The sequence below is a fragment of the Megascapheus bottae genome, chromosome 26 (genome assembly GCF_031878675.1).
Source record: "Megascapheus bottae isolate mThoBot1 chromosome 26, mThoBot2.hap1, whole genome shotgun sequence".
In the NCBI taxonomy this organism is placed as follows: Eukaryota; Metazoa; Chordata; class Mammalia; order Rodentia; family Geomyidae; genus Megascapheus; species Megascapheus bottae.
In genome coordinates this window covers 8,896,049-8,915,130 of record NC_143534.1, presented here as the reverse complement: position 1 = coordinate 8,915,130, position 19,082 = coordinate 8,896,049, and the positions used below count along the sequence as shown (strand labels likewise).

Sequence of the window (19,082 nt, the reverse complement as noted above, 5' to 3'; positions counted from 1 at the left end):
ATTCCTTCTTTAATCATATGATCAGATCCAAAATATATTTCTGCTATACTCATTTATGCTTATAAAATGGTGCGCTCCACAGAGGAGGGGCTTAAATATATATTTCATGAAGGAGTAATGCTCATTGATTAAGCTATTTCCTGTTCTTATCATTCTTCTGAATTGGAGATCTAAAATTGTCTTAGGAAAATTTTACCAGGACAGTCGTTATTCCCAGATCATGAAGCCTCTTTTAGAAAGCCATCATTTCCCTTTGCTTTCTGCCTGTCACAATCTCATTATGACAATAATCTATAGATTTTACCTTGAGAAATGAATTTAAGTATACTTTGTGAGTGCCCTACCCTACACAAACTCTAAGAAACACTCTTTGATTATTCTATCTATCTATCTATCTATCTATCTATCTATCTATCTATCTATCTATCGTGTGTGTGTGTGTGTGTGTGTGTGTGTGTGTGTGTGTGTGTGTGTGTATGTGTGTGTTTGCAAAGTGCCAAGTAAGTAGTCAGGGGGTCTCTGAGTTTTCATGATTATATCATGTAATCATCAATCTTAACATCTCTCTGGGATTATGAAAGCTAGCACAGAACAGAAAGTCACCAGGGCAGGAACAATGAAATAAATACTCTTAGTTATTGGGTGTTATTCACCCTAATGCTTAGTTGTTTCTTCTTAGGGAGACTAATTGACAACAGTGTATTTGGTGGGTAAATGGAGAATGTTCAAATATGTAATTGTCCACCTAGCTGGTCAGAGGAGTAAGAGATTAGAAACTAATACTAACTGAAGGCAACCCACATGAAACGTGAGAGATTTGCCAAGGGGAAGTTGGTAGACAAACAACAGAGTGAGGAAAAGTGAGAAGATTCTATTGTAATATTCAATGCATTCATGTGAGAAAATTCAAGTAGGTAAATCCGGATAGGTGGGGATGGGAGAGATGAGGGAGAATGTTTTAAAGGATGACATTGATAACAATGCATTGTATTCCCAAGATGACATGGAGAACTGAAACTTCCTTGTACAATTAAGGATTACAAAATAAAACAACAAAAACTGTACTATTTCTTCTTTTTTTTTCTATTAATTGTTGTAACTGAGTTGGATGCTGTTCTGTGGTCTGGAAGGGTAGACCACAGGGTATCTTGACCTTTTCTTGTTAAAACCATGATCAGAAATACCCTAAGAGCACAATTTTCCTTTCCCTTGGATACAGAGCAGGTTGGACAATGAGAAGTATTTTTTAAAAAGCAGCAACTCACAAGTCTGTTCATGCTGTTAGCTGGGTAGTTACTTGCTAGTCCCTCTTTTAATGAAAAAGTTGTATCATTTTGAAGATGGGGGAATTTTTCTAGCTTCACAATTGGGAGGAATAGTTAAAAAGCAGAGTTAGGGGAGGAGACGCGGAAATGCTGAAATCAGAGGATGCTAGTAAATTAAGAAGAGATTTGGATAAAGGCAAGAGGAGACTGGCGATTTCTTTGCAAAGGAGACCCTACACTCTGGGCTTACATTCCTTCTGAATGTTAATTACAGTCTTTACCTTGGCATTTTGCTCTCATATCAGGAAGGCAATTACTGGCCTAATTCAAATTCATAGCAGCCATTAACAATGAACAAACAGATACATTATTTTAATTCCATTTGCTGCTTCCTTTCTGCTGATGTATTGACCCATGAAGCCTTGACTGGATGTCCTGTAATTGGCATTTGGCAAAGGTTGTTATCATCATCACCTTTTCCATATATGAGTATTTATTAAGTGTATATTGCATATATAATACCTTGCAAGGACAGATAGCTTAAAGACCACAAACCAGAAATAGCCTCTGCTTTCATAAAGTTCATATAATAATGGCTCCATTTTTTCAGACAAAACTTAACGTGTGTGTGTGTGTGTGTGTGTGTGTGTGTGTATAAAGGGTCAAGGTGAATGAGAACACAGTAACAGGATTTTATTCTCCCTGTCTCAAGACACCAGCCACTCATTGGTTAGTTAACTAGTCAGATCAGGAACAATATAGAGGATTCCATTCTGGCTCAATTTCTTTTGTTTTCTTCACTTTTTATTAACAATATTTAAATATGTCTCAGAGCCAGAAGGCACTATAAAAATCCCACTATTTTATCAGAGAGATAAGGACATCGAGACTCAAGAAGGTGAAGGTCTTACCTATAATTCATGAGATTTTTCCTGATGGTGGGATTTTTATAGTGCCTTCTGGCTCTGAGATTTAATTAAATATTTAAGATATATGTTCATTATGGTATCTAAACAGAATCTCATGTATCTCATTTTAAGGAGGAGGCTACTGCTATAAACATACATCAGTATATATTCTCTTAAATCTGAAGGTATACTCAGGCTGCAAATGGCGGTTTTGAGAGGGTGCAGGAATAATGTAAATCCATCTCAATTTTTAGCCTTTCTTCCCACATTCAGCCACCTAATCTTTCAAGAAGTGTTTATTGAATGTCTACTTTATCCCAAGTGCTATGGTAGGTACTCGGGATGAAGGTAACTAAGCAAACACAACTCCTGCCTTTGAGGAGTATATGGTTCACATGAAGGATATCTGCAAACAAGATTATCAAGGATGCCTGGTGATCATGTTAAGTAGAAGGCACTCCAGCCTAGCTTCCAGAAAGAAGTTCAGAAAACTTGAAAGAGGAGCCTGAACTAATCATGTCAGAGAACTGCTGTAGGCCAAAAGAACTTCTTGTCTAATTGGCAAATTGAAGACATTTTGGTCCCAAGTAGGTCTGTCTGATTGGAATGAGGAGTGAGGTGAGAATACATTATGGGAGAACCAAGCAGAGGCTGAGCTGGACCGCTAGGGCCATTCCAAGTCAGGTAACCATCTGATTAGCCAGTTGGCCCACGTGTGAGAGAACAATTCCATGGTACAGGAACATTAGTTGAAACTGTGCAGGGAAAACCAATCCCTCACATGCTCTCTGGTAATCCATACATGCTATCTGAGGTAGCTCATGTGTTCATAAGCAGTTAAAGAACTGAGACCATCCTGGTTTTGATAGGTGTGAGAATGCACATTCTCCAAACCCATCTGTTCCTTGTGGTGTTAACTGACCTCATGGAACATTTCTGCTTTCATTTTGGATGTTTGTGCAAAACGTTAGGTGGCATTTCTTCACGGTTGCCCTTGACTATTCCTTTCCCCTCCTTCCAAGCTTAAAGATAGACTTTCATTCCACAACAGAAAATCCAACATTTTTCATATTGTTATTATTGTTTCTTAAGACAGGGTCTTACTACATAGCCCATACTCCCCTTATACTTGAAGTTGACTTGCCTCTGGGATTACAGGCATATACCGCCCCATCTGGTAGACATTCAATGTTTTAAATGAGTCTGCTTGCTTCTGTGAGTCCATTGCTAAGGAAAAGTCTGACTCTGGAGTGTGATCCCAGCTCATTATAGAGAAAGCTATTTTGCTTTCTGAGCACAAGGAGAGAGACAGGCATAAGATTCATGCATTCATACACCTTGAGGGCTTCACACATTTGTTTTGTGATTCTATATTTATTTGTAGAAGCGTACAGGAGAAAATTGGGATTGGATAACTAGATGAGGGAAGAAGGGGGGGGGAATCTCATTTAAGGTTGGTTGGTCTTCCTGCTTCACTGATCTGGAGGTTGGGAAGAAAGACATTTTAATGGAAATTGGGATATTCTCTTGCCACTAAATACTGGGAACATAAGAAACTCTCCTTCTGTGGTCAGGTGCATGTGCTGGGGCCCAGTAGACAGGTCATAGGGGACAAGTGTGACACAAAAGCAAGATGTGTGTAGGGGAGCAGCAGATGTGCCAGAAAGTTACTAAATACAAACTGTCCAGCCAAGGAGCCTTGGAGAAATGAGACTGTATTCCATGGGTACTGATCACCAGACTTTTAATTTTGTAATTGAAATGAAGTACCCCATGTTTGATTATTAATTATTATATTATCGTTCACTATTTCTGCACAGTAATCACATGTTTAATAAAAATCTAAGTGACAATGATGAAAATAATTTAGATGATTTTGAGCATTTCAACCTCCTGAGGACTTAAATTTGATTTCTAAACTACAGTAGGAACTTCCTAATTCAGACTAATTGAAGAAAGCCCCATTGTGAATTACTGAATTTTGCAGATGAGTGGGTATGCAGAGAAAAAAAAATCTGGGAAAAGTAGATCATATAATATGCTTCCTCCAGTCTATGATAAAAGTACTTGCTTTAAGTCAGAAAATGTATTGTTGCATGTTTCATAAAGATAATGAAGTCTTAGTAATCAGAAGTCTTACTCTAGGATTCAAGCATTAAATCTTTGTTCAGAGATGGCACTGAGACTTCAAGGATTTCAAATTTTCTGGCTTACAAAGCACTGAAGTAAGAATGCTGCCAGTTCTACAGTAAATGCAGAGTGAGGGATAGAGGGAAAAGGGTATTTCAATCCATCGTCTGCCTGCCATTCAGCATTATTTTAGTCTTTTTTCTCTGTAATCACACATCTCTAAAGGCTGACGAGATTCATATATGTTCTCTCACTTAACCTCCTCATCTACTGTGCTGCCATAATGATTAGTATTTTGTGATTCTTTCTGCAAGAAACAGAGAGGCCCAACTTACTTATATGCAATTTCTCTTGTCTGAGAAAGCACTACACGTTCAGGTGTACTAAGTGGGACTTAGGCCCAGAAACAAATGCTGAAATTCAGTGTCTAATGCTCCTAGAGTTTTCCCACTCCTCCTTTTATATTCTTCTTCTCCGCTGCCTTCTATTAATGTTGATGAATAGCCCCTGGTCCTGGCTATACAACAGAACCACTTGGGGAGTTATTTAAAACCTATTCCTCATCTCTAGACATTTTACCTTAATTGGTAATGGAGCACCGTTGGGACATCAGAGTAGTTGGAAGCTATGTTTTTGTGCTGACTTTTCAGTGCTCTATTCTATGTCCTTAAGAAAGTCACAGGGGTGAGACTTTTGGATTCCAGAGGGGGATACAACAGTGATTTCATCAGTTATGTTAGGCCAGCACTACTTTGGGAAGGAGGAGGAAACAGGAAGCTTTGGAATCAGTGGGCCTGGATTTGAAATCTCATTGCCTTACTGTGTGATGTTCTGCCATTTAGCGTGTCTCTACACTAGAGTTTCATCATATGAAAGAAATCAGAAGATACTAGCACAGAGTTGTAGAAAAGTGAGTTTGAGTGTGTGAAATATGCAGTTCTCCTCCTGACAAAGGGCCAGAACTGGAAAAGGGTCATTTGGTACTCTGTAGACTTTGTAGGAGAAGGACAGAAGGCAGAAGTTCCAGGCTAGATATGAGCGGATCAGGTTGAGTCTTGTGGCAGTCAGTAGAATGGCTGGGTGCTACCTGGAAGTATGGATTGGCCCTTTGGGGGAAAATTCTACAAGTGGTTTTAATCAGTTAATTGTATAGCAATTTTATACCAATTTTTGAGGAAGACAACTTGGAATAGAAAAAAGCTAAAGAAATTAAAAAGTACATATGGCCTGGGGATGCTTCTAAAAGGTAGAATATGCTTGCCTAGTACACGTAACCCTTAATACCACAGAAACCACAAACCAAGGGTTTCGGTAAGAGTTGAGTCAGTTCTTAACACCACAGAAACCAAAAGTCAAGACAACAGTGCTTCTAATAAAATGTCCATCAAAAATGAATCTGGATATCAGTTTCGAAGAAGCATTTATTCTTAAATGCTGATTTATTGTGGAAAAAGTATCTATTGTGGAGATTTGGGTGAAGATGTTTTCCAATGTGGTTAAAACTGCAATGACTTGTTTCGGGTAAAGGGTTGTTGGGGTTCAGGGAGTACCTTAGCAAGATTAAACTCTCCTAGGTGTTGACACATAAAGAGGTCAGTTAAATGATAAGCAAATTTCCAGCAAAAATTAAAGAATTAAGCCTATCATTCCTTATTTCTCTCTCTAAAGTTAAATCCATGTTGACTGAAAATTTGAGAGGTGTCCATTTTGTGGGTATTTTTCTCTCCATCACTTGGTTGGCTGCATTTTTATTTAACATGCTCCCCTTCTTTGTTCTGTATCTTTTTTGTCTCAAGCCAGGCAGGGAAATAGAACACAAGTTTAATACTGGTTTAAGCTAAAACTAATTAGGAAAGCTATTGCACTTCTCTCCTCTACAATCAAACACTGCACACCAGAATCAAATCAAAATGACTTTTAGATTGTCTGTTATTTGGGAATATCTGTACTGTGGCCCCCTTCAATTACCAAGTCTAATTTGGAGTCGATTGCAAATTTAAGCACTTTTAGCAGGAGAAGTTCATGAGTCATTCAGACTAAATCTAATTCATTTGTACAGTATTTCTTGGGCAAAGGTGGCTAGCTAGGGATTCATCTGAGTACAGAGAGGAGGAAAAGCGTAGCCCAAGGGATCTCCTAAAGGTCCTTAAATGAGGTGCTGGGAAAGTGGAAAATGGGCTCTAGCTTTCCTCATCCTGTGATGCTCCCTCTTGGTCAGACACACTTGCCTGCTGGAGACTTTCCTATACTCCCAATCCCCCACCTTTCTCTGTCCCTGTGTCTCACTCTGTCTCATCCTTTTTCTGTCCCTTTGTCTCACTCTGTCTCATCCTTTCTCTGTCCCTGTGTTTCACTCTGTCTTATCCTTTCTCTGTCTCTCTCTGCACAGAGATTACATTTTTAGAGGGAGAAAGGAGCTGGGCTGTGGCCATGCATTTACACATGGTGTTTCTGCACATTCCTGCCTTGTGCACATGGAGACCGTGATGCTGGGTTGTAATTGAAAGGGTGCATGCTAATTTGGACCTCGTGGCAGCATCATAACCAAAAATTTACAATGGCAAATGGTTGGCAACTCAGCTCCTGGGTGATAAGAGGATGATGGGAATCAGATTTGACAGAATGACCCCTCCTGACATGTGAACAAAGCAACCTGCAGATCTATTTTTAACCAGGCTCTGAAGGCTTCCAGTAATTGACATTTGGAGCTGAGGCTCAGACTTGATCCAGTTCCTGAGGATGTTTGCATCTTTCTCAGTGTGTGGGTTCTGTCTATCTTACCTTTCTGAGGGGGCTGGGAAGGCATTTGCATTTCTCTCACTCCACATGCCCTCTGTCCTTTTTTTGTTTTTGAGGCAGGGTCTTGCATTTTTATTGGGCGGGCCTAGAATTGTGATTCTCATATCTCTTCCTCCTTATTTTGTCTAGTCTGTGTCTTCTTGAATAAACTTCTTAAGAGATGATTAATCTTCAGTGATCCTACCTTTTATTTTTTAAAACACTTCTTAAGAGGGCTGTTTGCATTTGAATAGGGACAAACCAGGAGCCAAAGGAATCAGTCTTTTATCTGGGAATTCCAGATGTTCAGTGAACTTGGTATTTTAGTTCAGGGTGGAGGCTCCGCTTTCCTACAATTATTGAAATGTCAACTTGTAGGCCTCTGTTATCTCTATGCAAATGTGACCAATACCGTCTAAAATGGAGATCGAAGGCTAAAAAGCTAGAAATAATGCTGAGGTCACAATTCTAACTGCACAGTAGGTTAGTAGGATGGTGGTATAAGAAATAAATCTCATCATTCCAATATAGGAGGCAGCAGTAACATATCAGAATCAGCAAGGCCTAAGGGGACTAGGGCCCTCTTGTCAACTCCTTCTTCCACAGCTCACATATTCTGAGCTTTCTTCTAGTTCCTCACACATTAAGCCATTCTGTGGTCCAGTGACTATCTCCTCCTGTGGTAAGGAGGTTTTTAGTGATGGGTAGAATGGGGCTCTAAAACTATCTGAGTAGTTATTGCCAGGATAGTTACTATATAAGAAGAAGCAAAATAATAGAAATGGGGTTGTTTTCCGAACCATGCCTTATTTTCTTGGGTAAGGTTTGATATGGATGTGTGAAAATGCACAAGAAAATGCAAAACATAATTATGAGAATAAATGATTTTCAAAAGAACTTCTATATCTGCTATCACATTTGCTCATCAAAAACATCTCCATGAGAATCATTGAAAATGGGTAGTCTAATAATGTGGAAAATCTAGAATAGATAACATTCTCTCACACTATATATGAATATATAAAATAAACATATATTTATAAAACTATTCATATATATTTAAGATATATACTCATATACTTATAAAATCTGAACTATGCTTCATTATCTAGCCTAGGAAATCATACAATGAGATAGGAATGTTACCTGAAGAAGTACCAAAGAAAGCAAGTTCTTTAAGGATACAAAGTCTGTAAGAAATTGAGCCAAGATTTTGCATGCAGGTGGTCTGTCTTCAAGGCCTTCCACATTACCAGCTAGTGCATGATAGACTACTTGATACGAGCAGGTGGGCATATTTTATTCATTTTCTCCTTTTGGAGCAAGCAGGATACCATCTTCAGCCTACTGCCTATACATACACATGGATGATTCGTACTAGGATATAGAAATAATTTTAATCGTAGAGATTAGAAGGCTAGGAAATATGATTGTCATAACTCAAACCTGAAGCAGACAGCAATTTCTCTTTGGATCACAGCCTGCCACAAGAGACCATTGTATACAACTTTGCCATCCTAATGAACTCATCGAAGAGAGGAAAATGGTGAGTGCTTTTGGTATAAGGAGAGAATCTTCTGGCAAGCAGGACAGAATTATAATTTCAGAAGACAGTGGAGAGGGGAGAAGTTTGACTTGGATACAAGATACATAGTAGTAAATGGATACCAGAGTCCCTGGTTCTTGAAAATGCCCATTGCAGGTCACATAGAGGTAGCCCCTGCTGTCCCCTAATTCTCAGTCTTTGTAGTTTGTTTAAGAATAAATTCATTGGCACAAAGCCATGGAAGCTATACTTCAGTAAGGTAGCTGAGGGGTGAACTCCACCCTTATTGTATAAAGCCATAGGCCCAGCCCTGAGTAACTTTTGCCACTATCTTTAAGCCTACATGTGGAAAACAAGACATTTTAGACTGCTATGTTTTTTTTTTTTTTAGAAAACTTAAACATGTTTTCTTAATATATTTCGAAAGTGAAAAAAAAACTCATGACACTTGGAAACATATGATTCATTTCCACACAACCCATTATATCATCATGGACTGATACGGAGGTGTTAATTCAATGTTTAGGGAAGTTAAATGCTGTGAATCTTGGATTGATTGTGTCACTAAGTTTGAGTGACCAAGAAGGAAGGGTTCTTTGACATCTTTGTGTTAAAGATAGGTCTTGGATAGGTACCAGATATCATATTGGCTTGACTCCATGGTGGAATAAAGCTACCTGTCTAACCACGCATTAGTCTGGACAGATTGGGGCAGTTCTGAAGGATAATATGGCAATTGGTTTGCATCTGCCTTTTGAGAGCATGAGGCAGTAACAGGTCTGAAATGTCATGGTGCTGCTTCATGGTTCTGAATGGGAAAAGGCAGGTCAGGTCTGTGTGTCAACACGCATTTCATCTTGGTTCTGCATTGCAGAGCCACTGATAGCTCTAAGCTCGTTACAGCACCTAGAGTTCTGGCCTCCATAAGAGAATTTAGGCCATCTGCTACAGTGTTGGAATGAAAGAAATACAGGTAAAATCCTAACTCTCAAAAAAGAAATTCCAGATTGTAACTATAACAACACATGGAATCATTTAGCCAGTGTGCTAATCTTGCTCATGAATATTATAAACATGATAGTGGTAGGAACCCTGCCTGGGAATCTCAGGAAGAACAAGGGTAAAAGCTTTATAGGTTTCAATGAATTGAGAATAGAAGAAATGATTTTGCTCTCAGGCCCTTTGAGAAAAAAACCCATTGTTCCTCTTTTTTTTTTTTTTTTTGCCAGTCCTGGGCTTGAGCTCAGGGCCTGAGCACTGTCCTTGGACTTTCTCAAGGCTAGAGCTCTACCACTTGAGCATCAGCACCATTTCTGGCTTTTTTCTATGTATGTGGTACTGAGGAATCGAACCCGGGTCTTCGTGCATGCTAGGCAAGCACTCTACCACTAGGCCAACTCCCAGTCCCCCCATTGTTCCTCTTAACAGAAATTCCAGGACATTCTGGCTGTTCTGGTCATTTTTCTTTCTCTTACTTCAGGTAGCAAATTGACAGAGGGTTGCCCAGTGTAAATGTTGAGGCAATAAGGAATTATGTAAATGTTGTGTTTCAGCCAGAAAAATTTCAGTCCTTTGAGGTCTTTTAAACAGCATTAATCTAGAAATTAGGTACAAAATTTAACTTTCTTCATGCTAATAATGATTTCATAAAGAAAAACTCGTTAGTAAAAGTGACAAATATGAAGTTCTATTGAACATTTAAATTCAGGAAACTCACTGAGTGCCCCAGGGAAATATTTACCCAGCCAATGACTCTCTGATGTTATTAAGAAGTAATTTATTCAAGAAAGTCTCCATTCATGAGTTTACATAAGAACAATATCTACTTTACAAAAGGCTTGTATTCTTAGTGTAACACATACCTAATTTACAATGACTTTTGGTTAAAATTTTCATTAGGTTGGTTCAATAGTATTTGATAATTTTAATTCAATTTTATGAGATCCCAAGTTCCCAGTTACAGGAAGAGAAAATGCAGGAGAAATAAATTTTTAAAGAGCATATTTATCTCTCCAGTGAATACTGCTGAGCAAATCTGAAATGCAGGAAAGTTAACCTTTAGTATTTCTGGAGTAATTCTTTTAGGCGTAAGCTACAGGTCCCCATTACAAAGTAGCTCAGATGCATAGTACCAGGGCTTTGTGTATGCTGGCCTCTGTAGCTGTTCTCTAAGATATTCTAAAATAAATGAAAAGTCAGCACCACATGCTCCTTAAATTAAAAATAAAATCAAGGACTATGTTGTTTGCAGAGGACAAAAACTAAAGTAGAAAAACCACTACCTCAAAAGTAACCAAAGAGAATAGGGGCTGGAGAAGTGGTTTAAGGGGTAGCAAGATCAAGGTCCCAAGTTCAGTCCCGTGTACCATGAAATCAGGGAAGATTCAGAGTTGCAAACACAGGAAGATAAGATGGGGAATGGGGCTGTTTAGTGATACCCATATACTTGTAGGAGTCTGTTTCAGATACAATTATGTTTCTGTACTCTAGGAGGCTAAGATTTTAGAGACTTGGTGGACCCAAGTTGCTGGGGTGTTAAGAGAGAGAAATTTTCCCTGCTTGACTAGAGAGGGAAGCTAACAAAAGATTCAATAGTCCTAGCAGAGGTTCACAATAGTCCAATAGCTATGTACAAGTGATATATAGACATATGTATATGATATACAATAATGCTAAGCAAAATGTTCTCTATGATATGGAACCAATTTATTTTTGTTGTCTTGGCTTTCTTTTTTTTAAAAAAAATGTACTGTTTGCAGTTATTTCTTTACTCTTTCACTTTTTTTCTCCTCTGGTTTAGTCTCTGTAGTCACTGTTTGATTTCGGTAGCCTTTGTCTTATATAAAAATTTACCTGATTTGGGACAGGAAGGGGAATCACAGAAATGGTAGGACAAAGGGTGACCCAATGTATAGTGATATTAACTAGACACTATGCTGAAAATGAACTTTACAACATGGGGAGCAGAGGAGCTGGCGGGGCATGGGGGGGTGCATGGGGAGGAAAAGCAGGAGCAAACAAGGGAGAGGGCAACACCGTGCAAAAAATGTACTCATTTTCCTTACCATAACCCCTCTATAGATCACCTTTAAAATAGAATACAAATTTAGAAGGAAAACAAAAGCATTATTTGTTCATCTGTTTTTCTCAGGACTAAACTTTCCAATTAAAACTACCCGATCTAAGCCAGACATTGGTGATTCACACCTGTAATCCTACCTCTCACGAGGCTGAGATCTGAAGACTATGCTTAGAAGCCAGCAATGGCAGTCCTCATCTTCAATTAATCACCTGAAAACTAGAAGTAGAGCTATGGCTGGAAGTGGCACTATACTAGCCTTGATCAAAAGAGCTCAGGGACAGTACCCAGGCCCTGAAATATAACCATCAACAACAAACACACACATACACAAAACCAAAACTACCTGATCTAGATCCTTCTATGGTGATAACTCCAAACTCTTTTCCAGATAAGCTGCATATAGGCTGTGCAAAATGTCATCTGTCTTTGTCTTCTCAAGGCATTGAAAGAATCCAATGTATTGGCTAACAATGGAATGCCCTTCTTATAATGTTGCCCATCATGGCATTGAACGGTGGCTGAAATTCCCAGTCATATCATACAGCAGAACAATTAGCTGCTGATTGCCTAGGCCACTGTGATAGCCAGAGTGTAGAAACCTAGAGGACCATGCAGGGCCTGTCCACTGTCACCATGAAGTGACCACTTCATGCACAAAAATAGAACTCTGAAATCATTATTCTGTTGACTTGAGCAGCACAGAAAATCAGCCCAGATTATCATCAATGTCTCTATCTAAAAGTCTCATTAACTATTGCTTTGCTGTATCAGGGTTTGAACTCAAGGTCTTGTTACTGGCTTAGCATTTTGGCTCACTACTGGTATTGGACCACTTGAACCATGCCCCCAGTATGGCACTTTGCTGGTTGATTGGAGGATAACATTTCAATTAAATATTAATTGGAAGTTATCTTTTAACTGGGGATTAAAAGTCTCACAGACTTTTCTGCCCTGGTCAGCCTTAGCAGTGGCTCTCCAGTACCGTACCTCATCAGTGGCTAGGATTGTGGGCATGAGTTAGGCATGTAGGCATTTGTGAGATCTGCTAAAACACATTATGTTTCTCAATCTTATTATTCTCTATCTCTAGCTCAGGTAAGCTCTTGTTTTACTTGGGGAGCAGACTCTTTTGAACTCAAGGAGAAATAACTGGTTTTCCCGGAAGTTAGGTTGAAATAAAGTAGGGAATCAAATGACCATATATTCAGAATAGATTCTGCTACATAATATAAAACCTTAGAATCCACCATCAAAAGCCAGTTCGTTGGTTGGGAATTGACTTTCTAGTCTAAAATACCTTTGGATAGAAGGGAATCTACAGATATATTACATGTGAATGCCATTGTCATCCTAAACTTAGGGCTCTGTATTTTATAGTATGAAATGAAGTGATAAAATGACATTAAACTTTAGATTTCAGTGTTTAAATGACACATTTTATTCATCATTTGGCAGTTAAACGTCTCTTAACTACTACAGAAATTTGATGATTTAACGTTTGTCTGGAAATGTGTGGAACTGAATTACGAAGTACATTCAGAATACACAGCATAGAACTACCAGAAAGCACAGGTTGATCACGGTGGTTTGGGGCTGAGAAGTAGCAGGGAGGCCAACATTTGAGCGGATCTATACACTTGTGTGTTCCTTTACAACATCACACTATGCATTAAACAGAAGTGTTTGCTTGCTTTTCTACCACTGCATTTCACTTGTCCTGACAATTCTTTAAAGCTCTTCATTAACCCTACGAAATTGAAATTTTGGCCTCTCGTCATAATGTACACTAAGCTTTCTGTCTTTGTTGGTTTTGCTGTGACCAAAGAGAGTGTATTGCTAGGTGAGAAATCTTAACTCACAGTAATTAGACGCTCAATGAAATAGCTCCCAGGACTGTGAATAATCTATGTCTGATGCTTTTCCTTAAGATGGGAAACCTATACAACACGGCTGTCAGACATAGGCGCTTCAAAAGACAATGTTCTATTTGGGAAAGCATCTCATTTGATGACAAATTGGTTATTTTTATTTTTAAAATATTTTTATTGAATTGTCTACTACTGGAAATGGCTTCCCACACCATATTCGTTGACCCATGTGTTGGAACTGGAGAACATGAAATAGGAATCGCTGGGGCTGAAACTCACTTTGTTCTGATTATGGCTCTGTTTGGATAATCATGGTTAGCCTCCACCTTAATCTCCTCCTATCCGTGGTGTAACCCCATGATTTCAGGGTTATCTATGAATGGCCCAGCACTCCTTATTATGTTTGCTCCACCCTTATCTTCTAGTAAAAACAACAGTGATTCTGCAGCATATTTACTTGATCCCTTCACCTTGAGTCTTGAGTTCCAGAAAGTATATGAAAGGTGGTAACATGGGAAATCTCTACCGCATGTTTTCATTCTGTTTCATGGAGCAGGAAGTGTCTCAAATTGTGTTTTGGCAGGGACTAAGAGGCCATAAAAGTTGACATTCTAGAAATAATAAAAAAAATGTGGAGCAGGAGGAGACAGACCAAAGAAAAAGATAAGAAATAGAAAATGCAGCAATCTTGGAGATGCTCTAATGACTTTTTGCATTGAGACTTTTAACAAAAGTCAAGGGATTTAAACAGTCTAATTTGCTTTTGGTCATCCTTTCAATTAGAGGCTCTAATCCTAATGGTAATGAATGCTCTTAAACAATACAATGTATAAAATATTTTCCTCTTATAACCAAGTTGATTACATGTGACCCAGATCGCAACCACCATCCAGAAAATATACATGTATCTGAGGATTTAGTAAGTTTATTCTTTCCCATCTGTGCCATCATATGTCATCTAACAAGGTATTTTCCATTTTTCTTTTCTCCACTTCACTGAGTATTGTTTCCCATGGTCCCTTGAAAATTAGCCTGTCTGTAATCAGAAATCACTTCCACTCAGAGTTTAATGCACTGACTGGAGATGTGGCAAATTCTTGTTTACAGGGCTGGTAATTGGATTAAAACATTGAAAAGAAACAGAACAATGGAATCTACTAAACAAAAATGAAAAACACAAGAATGACAAATCAACAAAACCAAAATGAATTCTAAAGCTCCTATGAACAGCATTACTATTAACAAGAATCATTTATCAACAACAATGCTCCAGTGTTTGCAGTCCCCAGATACTCAATTGCAATGATATTTAGAAGTCTGAGAGAAGGAGAAAAAGGACATGTGAATAGTCTTTTTGTAAAAACAATTTGAAAATGCTCAGTTTCTGAGTATCAGCTGACTTGAAAGATGGCCCAAGCTTTCAGTCTCTACCTCATCTAATTATTGAACTAATATAGTAGGGCAAACTGTTATTTAAGAAAGAGAAATAATTATTCTTTCTAACCTGGATACTGTTTTAATATCTGAAGTCAGAAAGAAAAAGAAAACACATACAATCTCTTTACATAGAACGCCACTAAGTGACATGAAGTGGTAGAATGTGGCACTGTCGTCCTGGCGTGCCATTTTGACAGTCAGGACTGATGAAACTGATGTATAATTGACAACTTCCATCCTCAACAGTATACTCACAGAATTAACTTCATAAATATTATTCTAAAAACCCTATTTAAAATACTTTAGACAAAGCTAATGACTTGAAGAAATAAAGTATCTTGCCAAAAAACAATACACAAGAATATTAGATCAAATTGTCATGTGGAATGACAATATCCAACAACAACAGGCTTTCATGCAAATAAGATCCAAAGGCACAAACCAGTAAGTTCCACAATAAACAGGATGCAGGGGAGAAAACTCCAAAGATATCAACCCCAACATTTATGTATCAAGAAGTATAAAGCCAAATTACAGAATACTCAAAGGACACCAATAAACCACCAGTAGGACTTTTATCACAGGTGAGCAATTCTAGTCTGCAAAAGAAGCAAGCTCTTACCTGATTGTCAGAAGATCTCCTTTCTGAATGGCTGTAGATCTAAATAAAAACAGCAACAACAAAAAATTAGAACTGGTGAAGCACAGGTCTTTATTGTTTGAGAAAGATTATGTACATACACACACACACACACACACACATATATATATTCTTCCCCCCACCTTTTTTTTTTGCTAGTTCTTTGGCTTGAACTCAGGGCCTGGACGCTGTCCTTGGGCTTTCTCAAGGCTAGAGCTCTACTACTTGAGCCACATCACCACTTCCCGCCTTTTCTGTGTATGTGGTACTGAGGAATCCAACCCAGGGCTTTGTGCTTGCTAGGCAAACACTCTAGAACTAGGTCATAATCCCGGCCCAAAGGTATACATTTTAAAAAGTTACGTTTTTTAAAGGAAAAATTAGGAGTGAAACTATGTATGACATTTAAGCAAGTAAGATTAATTTTGTGTCATTTACACTTGCCAAATTGCTCTCTCCTCATTGACCTAATGTGAACACAGAAGTGAAATTTAGGAAAAGTCTTCCCTTAGTTTTCAAAAGAGTAAAAGGATGTTGCTGAATTTGATTTTTTATTTCTACCAGATCTGTGCAAATAAGAGTTCCATCTATATTATCTTAAAGATGTTGATACCATCTTAATTTTGTTCAAATTATTTGGAGTCAAGAAGAACATAAATGTTCTCTCTTCTGCCATAGAACTTCTGTCTAGGGACTCATTGCTAGAAATAGGAGAATCGACTTAGTCTGACTCATGGCCTAGGCTACAAGTCCTTTCATTTTTGTTGACAGGATTAAATGGAAAAGTGACAAAATCCTAAATATTGAGGCCAATCAGTAAGATATACCAGTGATAGATTTTCAGATCACTAAACTAAAAGTATGTTGTATTCTGGAGTCATTTTCCTAGGATACTCACAGCAGGCTATGAAGGGTTACTCTATAAGAACAGAATTCTTGTCCACCAAAGACAGAAGATGTAGTCTGACTTTATTACTATACTATAGATGCTTATCAAATTCTTTTTTCTCAGAAGAGTTCAAGACCATCTTTGTTATTTAATAAGTATACTACTAGAATGTTAACAAAATGAGGCAAATAAAAACTCTCAAGGAAACCAGATACGTAACTGAATATCATTGGTAAATGACATGAAATGAAACTTATGGCAAATTCACTTTTTGTCTTATAAGACTGAGACTATTCTTGTAGGAGAGTCATTGTTTTCAAGTGACTTTTGGATTATGCCATAGAGTCTGTGATAAGAATGTGATTTATGATGGGGTCCTGGAACTATAAAGTATCAACTTCTGTCAGGGCAGCTGTGCAGAAGACCAGTCATAATTAATAATTATCCTTCCTTCCTTCCTTCCTTCCTTCCTTCCTTCCTTCCTTCCTTCCTTCCTTCCTTTTCCTCCCTCCTCTTTCTTTCTCTCCTTTTCTATTTCTGTCTTTTTCTATTTCTGTCTATTTCTGTGCTTTTAGCACTTCCTTAAATCAGCACACTGTGTGCTTTTAACTGATTGATCACAGGGCTCAGGCCTTGACCTTCTGCTGCTAAAGCATGCTTAAATATGCATACAATGCTATCCCAAGAAGGAGCATGCCATCTCCCAAGTAAAGAAGAGCATGATTCTTTGTAATTCTTCAATACTTTCTGTGCCTCACAAATCTAGCTGTAGCTTGGAAATATAGATGCTGTAACTTGGTGGTAGTAAGGTGGAAATAATTCTAAATACTCATTTAACTTCCTAAGGTAAGTAGATAAAATTTGTATTTAGATATTATTTTAGATTGCTTTTTAAAATAAAACCCTAAAAATCAATCCAAGTTGGACAGAATTTTTGCTAGCTTTTAAGATCCATGTAAAATAATGGCATGAGCTATAAAAGAAAAAATGACATTGATATCTAGTAACTCAATAGAATAGTCAAAGCGTTTCAAAGAGCCAGGTTTGCTATGAATTTTGCATTATTGGGCTTCTCAGACACAGGGAGATGTATACACTGAGAACAGTAATTTACTAGGTCACATTTTTTTCAGGTGACTGTCTTCTAAAAGTCACCAAGATAGATGGTCACAAGTCAATTCCTGACAATCACATTACCCAGTTTCATCTGATCCCATTGTTCATATAGCCTTAAATAATCAGGCCACTGTCATTGATTAGTGGCTTGTTCTAACCAACTGAACAACTCAATCAAATTGACCCTGTGGCAGCTTGTTTCATTGCTTAGCAGATAGCAGTTAGAATGTCCCAAAGCCTGAACCAGCCATATGTGGACCTTTTACCATACTACATGTGATGCAAGTAGAGAGCATGGTTGTAGAGGGCACTCAAGTGAGTGACACTCCCTCATATATCCGGGAATGATTGGCTGTGCCTGGAGAGGGTTACAATGATCAACTAATGATATATATTGAATCTCTCATTTCCAGATCTTACTCCAGAGGTCCTGGCTTCAGTATCCCATGCTAGGATCCTGGGGATATGCATTCTCTGCAAGTGCCCAGTGGATACTCATACTGGTGACCTTTCAACCTTTCTCTCTACCCATTAGGCTGAACCTGGACAGTCAAACTTGCTTTTAGGCTTCCAAATGGGAGCAGCTGGTTTCTACTCTCACCATGCAATTTGTGTGTGGTTATGTCAGGGTTTTTTCAGCAGCCACATAGTTTATGACTCAGGGGAAAAGGGCTGCCAATAGCCCTGTCCACAATCCATTAGACTCATTTGACCAGGGTGTAAGTGGTACTTACTGGGTTCTATGTAATGCTGAGAGTGTAAATGATGATTCTCTGAAGCATTTTATGCACCATATGTAATTATACACTGTAATTCCTGCAGAAAGTAATCTTGGCAGATTCTTCTCCTAACGCATACACCATCATTGCCTTACAAAAGTGAAATGAAATAAACCAAACCAGGAATGACTGGAGCTGAATGGTCTGCTTTAGTTTTCAGACTGTATTAAAAAGGCTTTATTTTGTAATACATGGAAGCAATTGAAGGTTAAATATTGAACCCATCCAGCCCTGAGCATAATGACTGATTATAGAGACAGGCTCAATTAATTGAAACTGGTGAACATCTCTTGTGTCCACCTCTTTATGTGAGGAGCCAGAAAGCTGCGACTCTAACAAATCAACAACACTTAGATCCTTTTTTGAGGAAGGACATTATTGAATTCTAAGAGAAAAAAGAAGAAAATAACAAATGGGGAATTCAGAGTCTAGCAGCACAGACTCATGGGTAGGCTGCAATTTAATCACAGGACTATAGAACACATCCCAGCATCCCTAGTAGAAGTTCTTTTTACTTAGTGCATCCTGTTTGACCATCAAGAAAAAGTTCACAAGGCAAACTGTAAGATAATAGCACAGTCTGGGGAGAGAACATGCATCAGAATCAGATGTAATGAGGAGATGGAAGTATTACAAAGAGACCA

At 38.3% G+C, this 19,082-nt stretch overlaps 1 protein-coding gene across 1 annotated transcript in view; it reads right to left on the bottom strand.

Moving 5' to 3' along the window:
* The window catches only part of Celf2 (CUGBP Elav-like family member 2), a 672,814-nt gene that overhangs the window by 502,032 nt on the left and 151,700 nt on the right, over nucleotides 1–19,082 (bottom strand). The window contains exon 2 of the mRNA XM_090318888.1: nucleotides 15,637–15,675. The gene's annotated coding sequence lies outside the window, so the exon portion shown is untranslated. The remainder of the gene's footprint in view (nucleotides 1–15,636; nucleotides 15,676–19,082) is intronic.